Below are 14053 nucleotides of genomic sequence, written 5' to 3'. Positions count from 1 at the left end.
TGGAAAAAGAAACCAGATAATTAGCTAAAGGTAAACAAAGACCCAGAAGAACTGACCTATCTAAACAATTTAACCATCTTTTTATTGCAGTCTTCCTCACTAAGGCGGAACATCTACACCCTTTCTCTCCAGGGGTGCATTTCTGCCTTGCTTCTGTCTTAACCAAACAGCTTCTCTGCGTGTTCTCCCACTTGTTCTGTGTCTCTAAATAAACTTTGAGCTTGCCTTTACAGTTCTTACCTTCGTAAGAAATACATTTTTCACTGGGGGGCAAAGATCCAGGGAAAAACAGCTTCTAGCCTTTAGCCCTTACTGGTCTGGTGGCTGGGATTTCTGATTCTCCTCCAGGCTACCCAGGTTCAATTCCTGGTATTAGGAATACCAGGAATTAGGAATAAATCCACGGAATTAGGGTCTCACTTCAAGCCACCACTCACTGCTGCCTTGCCGAGATCATTGTGCTTACGTGGGGTGAGGGGACAGTACCTCTGCAAAGTCTTCTTTTATCTCTCCATCACTTTAGTAGTTGAAAGTTGAAAAAATCAGTATCAAGAACATAGCTGTGTGTTGCTAATTTTTTGACAAGGGTATAAAGTGCCTTGAGATCAATAGACACTCTTTAGGTCCTGCTGGACCGTGGTTCTGAGAAGGTGTTGGTTTGGGGCAAGGAAGAGGTCAACATTCAGAATTAGGCAGGAGAGCCAGACTTGAGAGGAGCCAGGAGATGCCCAAGAGATGGGGGAATGTCCCCACTGGAGGGGAGGGCTGGCCAAGGGCTCGGCACTCAGGGAAACAGAGCATAAGTGGTCTGCAGGTGCTCCCTGGGCATAACAGGGGCTACTTAGGTGTCCAGGAGACAGGTCTGTGTGAACACGGAGAATAATAACAAGGACAGTGACATTTGTGACGCACATAACTAAGCGCTATCCATGCAGTATGGTACTTAGGAGGTCAGTATGATTATCACTCCCATCTTACAGGGGAGGAAATGGACTCGGAGGGGTGGAAAAATATCCAAATTTACATACATACCTGGTGGCTGAGCTGGGACTTCACCCCAGGTCTGGTGGACTCTGCAGAGTGTGGAAGGACGGAGCAAGGAAACCATATATGGGAGAGCCAGCTCAGCTGACAGCCAGGAAAAGGGTTTCAGTGATGGAGGCATCCATCAGCTTCCTGAGCAGCAGCGGGTCGAGACGGGGGCGGGAGGCACCTGGCAGGAATGAGGAGGGAGGGGCCGGAGAGGATGCAACGGCTACAGTCAGCGCTGACCCAGACCCAGGAGACACCAGCAGACCTGGAAACCTGGGTGGGGATCACTAGGCAGAAGCGGCAGGAGGGCAGCTGGTGCAGCCCCGATGGGAATCGGGGGTTGTGTGCGGGCTGTTTGTACTGGTACCTCCCTTAGTTCTCAGCGGTGTTCTAAGACCCTGACCCCGCTTCCTTCTCTTCCCTCCCCGCCCCTCCTCTCCTCTTCTCCTTTTCCTCAGGGTGATCTTGTCCCTCCTCTGGCTGAAACCTCTCCTCGGAGCTGTAGTCTTGCACAGTCGGCTACGTGTGATACAGCCCCCCACGGCTGTCCCGCGGTGCAAGGTGTCCACCTGGACCTCTCACCTCCGGTGTGCGCCCCATCATGGCTGAAAGATGACGTCACCAACAGGAAACCCGGGAGCCACCCCAAACACCTCCCTCCAGCCCGGCATCAAGCCCTCTGGCTTCTACGTCCTACAGCTCTCCAGAGGCGCCTTCCCACTGCCGGGCTTTAGTTCAGACACTTCTCACTCTCACTCTGACCCTTGCTACGGCTGTAGTTTGTTTTCCCTCATTTGGTCTCCCCATCCCCGTCCAATATCCACGGAGAAGCCCGGGGGCAGAACCAAGCGTGTGTCTCTCCATCTCTCCACGCCTCCCTGTCTGAGATTGTTTGGTCTCTTCCTGCAACCCCCCAGCATCCCAGGCTCCTGAGAAAAGCACTGACAGCTCTGGATGACCAGGTCTCTGCTTCTCTCTGTGGTCTCCTCCACGAGGAGGCCTCCCACCTTCCCTTTCCTCTCATCCTGGCCCGGCCAGTGCTTAATCCTTCCCTGAGCTGAGCCCAGCTACCAGGGCAGGACACCTTCCCTGAAGCATCCTGTCTGGTCATTAGTCTGTGATTTCATCCACTGCTTATTTGTCACCTGCATTTCCTTCCTCCCTGCCTCCTTCCTCCTGTTACTCTCTCTCCTCCCTCCCTCCGCTATCCTTCTTTCCTTTCTTTTTCTTTCTTCCTTCCTTCTTTCTTTTCTTTTTTCTCCCTTTCTTTCACTTATGAATATTTCAAATATATACGAAGTAGAAAGAATAGCATAATTAACTCCTGTGTACCAATCATCAGCTTCAACAATGATCAACTCAAGAACACCTTGTCTCTCTCTTACACACCACACACACACACACACACACACACACACACACACACACACGATCAGTCTGAAGTTAGCTACAGACATATAGTCTTATCCAAGAACATTTTAGAATCCATGTCTAAAAGATAAGGACTGTCTAAAAATAAGCACAAAATAAGTACCTTAACATTGCTTAAAAAATCATCAAATAGTCACAGGTGTCCCCATTTTTCTAATTGTCTCATAGATGCTCTTTTTCACAGTCAGTTTGCCCAGATCAGAATCCAGAAGAGGTCTCACTTTGCAAGTGATGGATGTGCTTCTTCAGTCCCCTTTAATCTGAAGCTCTTCCCTCCCTCTTATTTTTGCCCCTAGCAGTATATTTACTAAGGAAACCAGGTCTTTGTCTCATAGTTTGCATCTGTCTGGATTTTGTGGGTGGTGTTTACATAATGTCTTTGAAATGACCTCTGTCTTGCATGCTTCCTGTAAGATTTCCCACTGGGTATCCTAACTGTCCACATCTCAAAGATGGTGGTCACCTTCACCTCTGTATCCCTGGAAGCTCAGGTGATGCCTTCTGTCAGGTAGGCACTCCACGAAATGTTTTGATGGGAAGGAAGATAGAAAGAAGAGAGAACAGGGAAGGGAAGAAATAAAAAGTTACGGAAGGATCAGGTGTGACTGTGGGCCAGAGTTTCTCAGGGTAATGCACAGACCAGAATCACCTCTGGTCCACCTGTTAAAAATCTATGGCTGATTCATATCAATGTATGACAAAACCCACTGAAATGTTGTGAAGTAATTAGCCTCCAACTAATTAAAAAAAAAAATGATGTTGCTTGGGCCTGATCCCAGCTCCATGAAAAGTCAGAACCTCTGAGTCCTGGGCCCAGGAATCTGCATTTCTAACACACCACACTCTTCTCTCTCTGTGGGGCTGAGCCTCTGCATCTGTGCAGGGAGGTGCTCCTTCACCAAGGTCCCTCCCAGCCCCAACCTTCTGAGCCCAAGTCAGGCATCTATGGTTCTGAAGAATGGGCGACTTCCCTTCGAGTGTTCTGCATTTGTAAAAGCAAATACTTGATCAAGACTAGCACCTGACACTGCTACTGAAGTCAACTGCATCGCCGTGTTTATTTTTTAATGAGTTTGCCCTAATGAGGTCGTGGGTTCTTCAGGGAACAGCCTCCAGCTTCCCAGTCTCTTTGGGTAGGAGATGTGACCCAACCCCCTGCCTGGCTGGCTCCTGGTCAGCCCCTTCTCTGGGTTGCCCCTTCCTCTCCCTGCCCTTCCTCCACCTCCCCAACCCCCAGATTTTTTTTCATCTGTACTTCTGTGCACTTCTGAGTCTTACCGAAAAGCCAGGGACTCCCCCTCTCCCAGGGTGTCTCAGGTGGTGCTGTTGGTAAAGAACCTACCTGCCAGTGCAGGAGATTTAAGAGACCTGGGTTCGATCCCTGGATGGGGAAGATCCCCTGGAGTAGGAAATGGCAAGGCACTCCAGTATTCTTGCCTGGGAAATTCCATGGACTGAGATGCCTGGTGGGCTACAGTCTGTGGGAGAGCAAAGAGTCAGATACCATTGAGTGGCGCGCGTGCACACACACACACACACACACACACACCCCTCCTTTCCCATCATCCTCCCTCCTTTCCCCACCTCCGGGCTGTAGGCTTTGGTTTTCTCCTTTAATTATTATTTGTTTGTTTATCTTTCCACTGGTTTTCAACCCGAGGGACAGTTCTCCTCCCCAAGCCAATTTGAATTAATTTTGCTGGGACAATTCCACAAGACAATGTATCAATTGCTGTATTAAAATCAAGATGTATTACATCTCTCCCATCCTCCCCGTCCCTTAATTTCTTAGTTCCCTCAAAGGCACAATCAAGTGTGTCTGGCATAATTTGTTCTTCATAAACCCAGACTGCTCATTGCATGCACTTGCAATTTGAGAAAGATTTTTGGCAGTGTTTTATTTCCATAATACTTTTCTTTATTGTATCTGATGATTGAATCTTGGTGATTAAGGTGACAGTGAGGTGGACCTCGGGCCCAGCCCTGTCACTGAGGCCTTCTCTCAGATTTCTTCCACCCTTTGCACTCCTCTGCCCTCGGCTGTGACCAGTCACACTCACTACTGGTGGGCAGGGTCACCAAGAGCAGCTGGGGACACAAGTTAATGGGTGCTCTTGTCCAGATGCGGTGGGCGAGCTCAAAAGATAAAAATGATTGTGCAGAACCGAAGCCCATGGAGAGTGGAGGGGGAAGCGTGGTGGGTGGTATGAGATGAATTGTGTCCCCTCAAAATTCATATTATAATTCATATTTTAAACTTGTAATCCCCAGAACCTGTGAATGTGGTCTTATTCGGAAGTAGGGATAGTCTACATAATTAGTTAAGATGAGGTCATGGGAATGGGCCTCAATTCAATATGACTGATGTCCTTATGAAAAAGGGGACATTTGGACACAGAGAGAGAATGCCATGTGAAGATGAAGGCAGAGATGAGGGTGAGGCATGTAAGAGCCAAGAAACATCAGAGATTGCCAGCAAATCATTAGAAGCGAGCAGAGAAGCATGGAGGACTCTTCTTCAGAGCCTTCCAGAAGGAATCAACCCTGCCAACACCTTGATCTCGGACTTCTGGCTTCCAGAAGTGTGAGACAGTACATTTCTGTTGTTTGAACCACCCAGCCTGTGGTACGTAGTGACGGCGGCCCCAGGAAGCTAATACAGTGGGTAAGAATGTGGGCTTTACCATCAGACAGGCCTGGGTTTGAATCCTGGTCCCACATTTCATTAGCCAGTGGCCTTGGGCAAGTTCATGTAAACTCTTGCAGTCCCTATTGCTTCACTTAAAATGGAGCCATCCGAATACCTTCCTTAGTGATTGGGAGATGTAGCAGATGTTCTTGGCATCCTGACTACATCCCCAGCCTACCTGGAGGTTACCTGTGCAAGCTGCCCCTATTGCCCCCTGCCTTCTGTGTCTCTGCTTGACTGCACTCTCTGGGGGCTGGAAGCAGGAGATGTCAAGGGGTTGATGTCCTGCGAACACCTCTCAATGATGGACGGAAGTTGGTGATTAAACAGCCCAGCTCCCTCTCCTCTGGGTGGGGGACAACGCTGAGGTTAGTTGCCCACAGTGTCCCAGAGGGCACCAGCCCCAGCTGCCTGGAGCAGTAGCCCGGTCATCACGAACACCCTCCACAGGCTTCTCTCCCTCTCGTGTCGTCCCTCCCCATTCCCACATGGTCGTGGCCAGATCACTTTCCAACCAAACTACTTGTTCCTAAATTTTGGCTTTGAGATTTTCTTTGGGAAGAAATCAAACAAAGAGATGATGTGTTAAAGTGTTTGGTACAGCAAGGGTCTCAAGGGAAGTGCTCCATCCACTCATGTAGGTAGATGAGCCGTTGTGCAGTGCAGCTGATGCGTTATCCACGGTGCTGGTAGGCGAGGGTGCATCACCTGTACCAAGGGTCTCCAAGGCCTGTTCATTGGAACGGTGTGAGCAGGTGGTCTCCATAGCCACACGCATCGAGCAGTTGGTGGTCTGCTCCTTTGGCCTCCTGGAGCACATGGGAGCAGTGACCAGGCACGCACTGCAAAGGGTCCTTGGGTGTGTAGCTTGGGTGACGTGTTCAGATGTCACTGCGGGAGCAGAGCACAAGAGCAGACACTGCTTGTGTGAATACAGCTGTGCAGAGCATGGGGGAGCAGCCAGCACCCAAACACCTTTCCAGCCCCAAAACCCAGACGTGAGCACTGGGAGGAGAGCTCGTTTGCTCCTTTCCATCACCCGCCTGCTGCCGGGAGCTGCTTGATGTATTATCCCTGCCTGACTGTTCAGAACGGCAAAAACAACAACAGGGATGCTGCCTGCTTAAAGAATTGTCTCCAAAGGAGGAGACATACTAGGAGAATCGGCAGGAGACTCAGATTTCATTTGAGTTGACCCATCACTGCATGAAAGAAAATGAAATGACTGTGCTAGTCACTATAGAGCGGTGACGATATTCTGGATAATTCTTTGTTGAGGGGCTGTCCTGTGCATTGCAGGAGGTTTACCAGCATCTCTGGTCTCTACCCATTGGATCCCAGTAGCAACCCCACCTCACGCTGTAACAACTAAAAATATCTCCAAGCGTTGCCTAATGTCCCTGGGGGGCAAAAGTCACCCCCAGTTGAGAACCAGAGCTGTAGAAGCAACACACATGTGTGCAGACACACAGAATAAACATGTGTGAACAGAAATAGACAGAAGCACCTTTTTTTTCTTAGTCCCGGTTGGACTCAGCAGGCATGGTTTTGAGAACAGGGCTCTATGGTGATATATATCTGATTTCAGTTTTCATTTCTCATTCACCAGCTTTGTGACCTTGGATGTAAAATGAAAATCAGATCATTCCATTCCTCTGTTTAAAACCCTCCCCTAGTTTTCCACTGATCTTAAAATGAAATCCACACCCTTTACCATTGTCTCCTAGACCTGAATCTCCTTTAATACCCCACTCCCCTCTCCCTCACTCTGTTGCAGCCACACTGAGCTTTGTTTTTGTTCCCCAATTGTGCAAAGCTCTGTTCCCACCATGAGCCTTTTGCACTTGCCACCCTCTGGCTAGAACATCCTTTCCCCAGATCACTGTGTATCTGGCTCCATCGTCTATCAAGTTTCAGCTCAAATGTCACCTTCTCAGAAATGCCTTCCCTGACCTCTGATCACCATAACTAAGGTAGCTGCCTCTGCCCCTTCACTCTCTCTATGTAGCCCCCCACCCCTGGTCTCCGTTATTACACTTTAGCACCCCCCGCAAGTGTATACTTTTCCTTGTTTCTTGTCTGTATCCTCACAACAATATAAGATCCATGAGGACAGGACCTATAACATCGTTGGACAAATAATATGATTTCATGGATTTGTGGGGAAGATTAAATGAGATAATGGTGTGTGTCTGTTGCTCAATCGTGTCCGACTCTTTGAGATCCCATGGACTCTGACTTGCCAGGCTGCTCTGTCTGTGGAGTTCTCCAGGCAAGAATACTGGAGTGGGGTTGCCACACTCTTCTCCAGGGGATCTTCCTGACCCAGGGATTGAACCTGGGTCTCCTGCATTGCAGGAGGATTCTTTACCATCTGAGCCACAAAGGAAGCCCAAAGGTGATGACAGCTTGCCAACTGTTATAGAGATATAGATTTTTTTTTAGCAGGCTGTTTTTAAGGTTTACCCCAGTATTTGTTTCCTGTGGCTGAACAAAAGACTGTTTCCGCACTGCTGATGATTTTGTGAGCTCTCCCCATCCTTACTAAACAGCTCTCTCTTTAAACTACCTAGAAAGGATTCTGTTATCTGCAACTAAGAAACTCAACCAACACACACAGTAATTGTACAAGTCTCTTTTACCTTGAGGTCTACATTGATGTAAAGAGCCTCTTAAGGGGTGCTTGAGATAAATCAATATCTGGACCATCGAGAGGATTGCTCTATTACCAGTCCATTCACTTGATAAGACAGATGCCAGTGTCTGCCATTTCAAATGCCCCAGACAGAGTCTCCTGCACTGTGTTGTGAGATGTACAATCTATCAGTTCAGTGAAGCTGTGAACACCGCCCTCCTGATTCCTGGGCATCTATGCCTGGGCACCAGCAGACTAGGGTACCACTGACGCTAGATCCTGAGTATCTCTCAGCTAGCCAGAAGTGTGGAGACACACTCCTCCAGCTGGGAATGGGCTTGGGAAACAGACCTGGCACAGAGGGCGGCCCTGGAGACCAGGTGGTCCTGCTTAACATGCCCCTAAGGGTGTGTAGAACTCATGGAAAGTTTGGATAAGCACAGGCACCAAGAGATTTGGGGTTAGTAAAAAAAATTCCAAGAAAAGATTTGATTCAGAAGGCAAGTAGGATCAGTCACCCTGGGAGACTTGTTCACAGACCTGGGTTCAGTCAAGAGAAACGAGTTCAGATGGGGGCTGGGTAGGAATTGGGGCCAGCACCTCAAGTCCAAAGCTTAGAGGAAAACTCAAGTCAGAAGACATTAGGATTCCCTAAGGAACAATCTAACTGGATTAGCACGAATCTTTGTAGAATTGCAATGTTGCTTTGTATGCATATGATTCTGAGTTTATACCCAGAATACAGTGTTATGGACTTGTGTTTCACTTTTTAAACGCTTAACACTGATTTTTTTTAAACTTTTGCTTTTGAGTGAATTTCTCTATTTACTGATGTATAACTTATACAAAGTAGCATGCAGAATCTTAAGTGTACAGCTCAATGAATTTTTTATAACAGATTTATTGGGATAATTCACATTCCACAAATTCAGTGGTAAAGTTTCAGGAGTTTTAAGTATCTTTGCCAGTTGGGCAGCCATTACCACTATCTAATTCAGAACTTTTTCATCACTCCAAAAAGAAACCCTGGGCCCATTAACAGTCATTCCCTTTTTTTTCTTCCCTGCCCTTTGCCCCTAGCAACCGTTAAGCCACTTTCTGTCTCTATGAATTTCCCTGTTCAGGATTTTAAACTTCACAGAGTTGGAATGAACTCTTTAATTTCTGGTTTCTTTCACTCAACACAATGCATATGAAATTCACTCATGATGTTCTTGTTGTTTTTTTCATTACTATGCAGTATTCCATTGCCTGAATCTACTACAATAAGTAGATTGAATAAGAATAAGAATCTACTACAGTTGTGGATGTGACTGGTGATAGAAGCAAGGTTCGATGCTATAAAGAGCAATACTGCATAGGAAGCTGGAATGTTAGGTCCATGAGTCAAGGCAAATTGGAAGTGATCAAACAGGAGATGGCAAGAGTGAACGTCGACATTCTAGGAGTCAGTGAACTAAGATGGACTGGAATGGGTGAATTTAACTCAGATGACCACTATATCTACTACTGTGGGCAGGAATCCCTTAGAAGAAATGGAGTAGCCATCATGGTCAACAAAAGAGTCCGAAGTGCAGTACTTGGATGCAATCTCAAAAACGACAGAATGATCTCTGTTCATTTCCAAGGCAAACCATTCAATATCATGATAATCCAAGTTTATAGGCCAACCAGTAGTGCTGAAGAAGCTGAAGTTGAATGGTTCTATGAAGACCTACAAGACCTTTTAGAACTAACACCCCAAAAATATGTCCTTTACATTATAGGGGACTGGAATGCAAAAGTAGGAAGTCAAGAAATACCTGGAGTAACAGGCAAATTTGGCCTTGGAGTACACAATGAAGCAGGGCAAAGGCTAATAGAGTTTTGCCAAGAGAATGCACTGGTCATAGCAAACACCCTCTTCCAACAACACAAGAGAAGACTCTACACATGGACATCACCAGATGGTCAACACTGAAATCACAGTGATTATATTCTTTGCAGCCAAAGATGGAGAAGCTCTATACAGTCGACAAAAACAAGACCAGGAGCTGACTGTGGCTTATGAACTCCTTATTGCCAAATTCAGACTGAAATTGAAGAAAGTGGGGAAAACCACTAGACCATTCAGGTATGACCTAAATCAAATCCCTTATGATTATACAGTGGAAGTGAGTTATAGATTTAAGGGACTAGACCTGACAGACAGAGAGCCTGATGAACTGTGGACGGAGGTTCATGACATTGTACAGGAGACAGGGATCAAGATCATCCCCAAGAAGAAGAAATGCAAAAAAGCAAAATGGCTGTCTGAGGAGGTCTTACAAATAGCTGTGAAAAGAAGAGAAGTGAAAAGCAAAGGAGAAAAGAAAAGATATACCCATTTGAATGCAGAGTTCCAAAGAATAGCAAGGAGCGATAAGAAAGCCTTCCTCAGTGATCAATGCAAAGAAATAGAGGAAAAGAATAGAACAGGAAAGACTAGAGATCTCTTCAAGAAAATTAGAGATACCAAGGGAACATTTCATGCAAAGATGGGCTCAATAAAGGACAGAAATGGTATGGACCTAACAGAAGCAGAAGATATAAAGAAGTGTCAAGAATACACAGAAGAACTATACAAAAACGATCTTTAAGACCTAGATAATCACGATGTTGTGATTACTCACCTAGAGCCAGACATCCTGGAATGTGAAGTCAAGTGGGCCTTAGGAAGTATCACTACAAACAAAGCTAGTGGAGGTGATGGAATTCCAGTTGAGCTATTTCAAATCCTAAAAGATGATGCTGTGAAAGTGCTGCACTCAATATGTCAGCAAATATGGAAAACTCAGCAGTGGCCATAGGACTGGAAAAGGTCAGTTTTCATTCTAATCCCTAAGAAAGGCAATCCTAAAGAATGCTCAAACTACCACACAATTGCACTCATCTCACACTTTAGTAAAGTAATGCTCAAAATTCTCCAAGCTAGGCTTCAGCAATACATGAACCGTGAACTTCCAGATGTTCAAGCTGGTTTTAGAAAAGGCAGAGGAATCAGAGATCAAATTGTCAACATTCGCTGGATCGTCGAAAAAGCAAGAGAGTTCCAGAAAAACATCTATTTCTGCTTTATTGACTATGCCAAAGCCTTTGACTGTGTGGATCACAATAAACTGTAGAAAATTCTGAGAGAGACAGGAATACCAGACCACCTGACCTGCCTCTTGAGAAACCTATATGCAGGTCAGGAAGCAACCATTAGAACTGGATATGGAACAGCAGACTGGTTCCAAATAGGAAAAGGAGTACGTCAGGGCTGTATATTGTCACCCTGCTTATTTAACTTATATGCAAAGTACAGCATGAGATACGCTGGGCTGGAAGAAGCACAAATGGGAATCAAGATTGTCAGGAAAAATATCAATAACCTCAGATATGCAGATGACACTACCCTCATGGCAGAAAGTGAAGAAGAACTAAAGAGTCTCTTGATGAAAGTGAAAGAGGAGAGTGAAAACGTTGGCTTAAAGGTCAACATTCAGAAAACTAAGATCATGGCATCTGGTCCCATCACTTCATGGCAAAATAGATGGGGAAACAGTGGAAACAGTGGCTGACTTTATTTTTTTGGGCTCCAAAATCACTGCAGATGGTGATTGCAGCCATGAAATTAAAAGACACTTACTCCTTGGAAGGAAAGTTATGACCAACCTAGACAGCATGTTAAAAAGCAGAGACATTACTTTGCCAACAAAGGTCCATCTAGTCAAGGCTATGGGTTTTCCAATGGTCACGTATGGATGTGAGAGTTGGACTATAAAGAAAGCTGAGTGCCGAAGAATTGATGCTTTTCAACTGTGGTGTTGGAGAAGACTCTTGAGAGTCCCTTGGACTACAAGGAGATCCAACCAGTCCATCCTAAAGGAGATCAGTCCTCGGTGTTCATTAGAAGGACTGATGTTGAAGCTGAAACTCCAATACTTTGGCCACCTCATGCAAAGAGCTGACTCATTTGAAAAGATCCTGATATTGGGAAAGATTGAGGGCAGGAGGCGAAGGGGACGACAGAGGATGAGATGGTTGGATGGCATCACCCACTCAATGGACATGAGTCTGGGTGAACTTCGGGAATTGGTGATGGACAGGGAGGCCTGGCGTGCTGCAGTTCATGGGGTAGCAAAGAGTTGGACACGACTGAGTGACTGAACTGAACTGAACTGAGCAATAAGTGTACTCATTCTACTGCTGAAGATGTTTCTAGTTGTTGGATATTAATAATGTTTCAAAGAGACAGAATCAAGGACATAGAGAGTAGACTGGTGGTTGCCAAGGTGGGAGGGAGAGTGGAAGAGGGATGGCTTGGGAGTGTGCGGTCAGCAGATGCAAACTGGTAAATACAGAACGGATGAACAACAAGGTCCTACTGTATTGCATAGGGAACTATCTTCAATATCCTGTGAAAAACGGAGTCACTTTGCTCTAAAGCAGTCATTAATACAACACTGTAATTCCATTACACTTCAATAAAAAATAAATTAAAAAAATAAAGTTTCAGCACTTTGTAGAGTCTGTCCATACAGCTGGTCTCTCCAGCACTGGTCAGCAATTTGGGCCCCAGATCTGGTTGGTCACAGAAACTCAGCAGTGGAGACACACCTGGGATCCCAATAAGACAAAGAATAGAGTCTATAATGCAACCATCTATGTGCAATTAAAAGGACATACACACACAGATGCCACACAACTCCAGGGTACATCCCAAAGGATGGAGTGGTGGCCTGTGAGGCATGTGGAGGTGCTGGGATTGGGAAATGTGGACAGGAGAGGGGCTCTGCAAGGGCTGATGGTGAGTATGTGGTGACTGGTTATACACACATGCAGACACACACACACAACACAGACAAGCATGCACAGAGAGCAAAGGAGGGAGAAAAGAAAGAGGGAGAGAGAGAGAAGACACTTTCTTTCTCTAACTTGTTCAAAGACAGTCCTTGAATTACAGCAGCCAGTTTAATGGTTAAACTTGAGCCAGGAGTCTCTTTAGAGTCGGGAGGGCTGATCTCCCCAGTTCCCACGGCCCAAAGACAAAGGAGGGAATGACGCTCTCCTTCTGTCACTAATTAAGCCCTCACTGGGCTGGGTTGGACTTTATTAAGTTTCCAATTCATCAAGATTATGGATGAGATTTCTCCTCCTTCCTTTGGAGTCAGCTGAGATTTATACTATGTCCTGGGAGAAAAAAATCCTCTTTGGGCTTCATTTTCCTTTTTCGAGCTGATTTTCTTTAAATAGGTGGGTTGGGCTCTGTTCCCCAGAGAAATTCCAAAGCTGAGAGTCCTCCTGTATCCCAGCCAGGCTCCTGGCAAGAGTGACTAGTCAGGAAAGAGCTTCCATCTCACGTCCCTGCCTCCAGGCAACCCCTCCTGCAGTCCTGCCCCCCGCATCCCTCCTCACCGACCTTCAGCCAGGTCACACACTCAGGCCCCCTGCTATCCAGGGGTGCCGGGTTTGAGGATGAGGAGCAGTACAAATGTTTGACTGGGGCCACAGGCAGATTCTTATAAGAACACACTCACAGCTGGGGGGTGGTCCTGTCTATATGAGTGAAGCTCTGTCCAAAGGAAGTGGGCTTGGTTGTTGTTCCATCACTAAGTCATCTCCGACTCTTTGCAATGTCCCCATGGGCTGCAGCATATCACGCTTCCTTGTGCTCCACTATCTCCTGGAGTTTGCTCAAGTTTATGTCCATTGAATCGGTGTTGCTATCTAATCATCTAACCAGGAAGTGGGCTACAGAGCCACAAAAGTGGGACCTCAGATATGAGATAGTAAGAGAGCCTCCTATGGGCTGCAGTGCTTGGAGTTTTTGAAACCCCTGCCAGGAACCCCCAAGAGGCAGAAGGAGAGAAGAGGCGCTTGTGGATTTGAAACCTGGAGCCTCTCGTCCTCTCCCTTATGGGCATCTCCCTAGGATGACCCAGTGTCCGCGCTGGGAGATGATGTCAGAGCATCTAGTCCAGACAAAGCTCTCTCCACGCATGTGGGAAGTGAAAAAGGAAGACACGTCCCCAAGGCAGGTCCCCAGCTCCGGCGGCAGAAAAGGAGCAGAGCCAGGTCTCCTGGGGTGTGCATGCACCACAGGTTCCTGCTTTGACTTGACCCTGGACTGATCTTGCTTGGGGCAGGGCAGACAGGATGTTCTAGTTCTCAACCCAGTCCTAGGACCCAGGGATGCTGGGTTTTTGTTTTTGTTTTTTTAGGAAGAAAGCAAGTTAGGGAGAGAGATAAAGAGACAAAATGAC

The sequence above is a fragment of the Cervus canadensis genome, chromosome 28 (assembly GCF_019320065.1).
Source record: "Cervus canadensis isolate Bull #8, Minnesota chromosome 28, ASM1932006v1, whole genome shotgun sequence".
Taxonomy (NCBI): domain Eukaryota; kingdom Metazoa; phylum Chordata; class Mammalia; order Artiodactyla; family Cervidae; genus Cervus; species Cervus canadensis.
Note: the sequence above shows the minus strand (reverse complement) of the source record.